Below are 1938 nucleotides of genomic sequence, written 5' to 3'. Positions count from 1 at the left end.
AAAAATAAAAGAATTCAAATTTATGAAATTGTAATAATACTAATAATTACACAGGGTGAATATAAAGTATGGAACCAAGGTTTTTTTTTAATCATTTGCTCCCAGAAAATAATAATTAACATGAATTAAAGTAATATAAAAAAGTGTGATCATATTTTAAGAACGAAATTTTGTTTTTTTGTGATGTGTTTTGTCAAGATTACAATTTATGTAAAACAAAATTTTTAAGTTGTAATCCTTAGATCATTACCTTCATGAGAAAAATGGTTTTAAAAAATTAAAATTTTTGTAGAACTCAAAAACAAGGTTAAGACAAAGATTTTATCAAATTTTTCAGGCACTGAAATGCTTTGCGAAACCAAAAAACTGAAACAATGGGAAAACATAAATCAAAACACCGAAACGGAAAACAAAAAAGCGAAAAAATGAAGTTGAGAACATAAATTCAAATTTCAGTCACTGAAATGCTTTAAAAAAATTAACTTAAAAATGATACAACCAAAAAACGGAAATGAAGCTATAAGAATAGAGACAAGTAAAACAAAAATCATAAATAATCAGCGAAACCGAAAGCAAGACAGAAAAAAGGGAGCTGAAAAAGCTAAAAAACAAAGTTGAAAACACAAAAAAAACATAAATTTTCTAGAACTCAAAAACAAAACAAAAATTAAAAAAGTTTATTCTTGATACATCACATTTTTATAGTACTATTATTAGTAGTAGTATTAGTATTAGTAGAAAAAAATACAAAAAAGGATCAAAAAAATTCTAAAATAATTAGTAAAAAAATTAAAAAAAATTATAGAAGCAAAAACAATGACTAGAAATAGAAACTGAAATAAACACCAACACAAATTTAAAAAATAAAAAAGTAAAAATATATAAATAGTAGCAAAAAGTAAACAAAAACAAAAATTTTACAAAATTAAACAAAAAAATTAAAATCGACAAACAAAAGCAAAATAAACACCAACCCAAACTTAAAATAAACTAAAACAATTATTGAAAAGAAAAAAATTCAAATTTAGGAAATAATAATAATGATACAGGCTGGATATAAAGTATGGAAATATGGAAGGGTTTTTTATCGTTTGCTTACAGAAAAAAATAATTAATATGAATTAAAGTAATATAGAATATTGTGAGAACGAAATTTTGTTTTCTATTTGAGTTATGCTTTTTTTGTCAAAATTACAATTTATGTTTTTTTTTTAAGTAGATAGTTGTAATCATAAGAAAACTGGTTTCATAGTAGGTCAAAATTTAAAAAAAAAAAAATTTTGTAGAACTCAAAAACAAATTTTTTTTTTTAATTTTTCTTTAGCAAAACATCACATTTTTATAGTACTTCATTATTCTTTAATTAGTTTTTTCAAAAATAAATAATTTAAGCTTTTTATTCACTTGGTATGTATAGATTCAGAAAAAAACAAAAGTATCAAAAAAATCGTAAAGAAAACCTTAAAAAATGTCATAGAAACTAAAACAGTGACTAGAAATAAAAACAGAAATAAACACCAACACAAATTTATAAATAGTAGCAAAAAGTAAACAAAAGCAAAAATTTTACTAAATTAAACAAAACAATAGTCATCATTAATAAACATAAAATAAATAAAAAAAATAGAAACAGTACAACATAATAAAAGAATAGACAAGTAAAATAATGACAAAAACTATGAAAAAATATAAATATGAACAAAATACAAGTAGTAACAAAACTAACGTTAAAAAATGCAACAAAGAAATGGTTAATGTAAAAAGTAATAAACAAACATAAATTTTGAAAATATCAAAAAATTTTCGTTTTGTTGAAACATTTATTTGCAGTCTTTTCACAATACTTTCACATTCGGTATCTCTGAAACCGTTACTTTGCGGATTCACGTTTATTAAAACTTTTTTGTTTATTTTCGTCCATACTAGAAACCTCCTTAA

Source organism: Tribolium madens, unplaced genomic scaffold (genome assembly GCF_015345945.1).
Source record: "Tribolium madens isolate multiple individuals breed KSU strain unplaced genomic scaffold, Tmad_KSU_1.1 Scaffold_1;HRSCAF=32;Tcas5.2_LG8, whole genome shotgun sequence".
Taxonomy (NCBI): Eukaryota; Metazoa; Arthropoda; class Insecta; order Coleoptera; family Tenebrionidae; genus Tribolium; species Tribolium madens.
The sequence above is the reverse complement of the archived record's forward strand: the minus strand, read 5'-3'. Positions refer to the sequence as shown.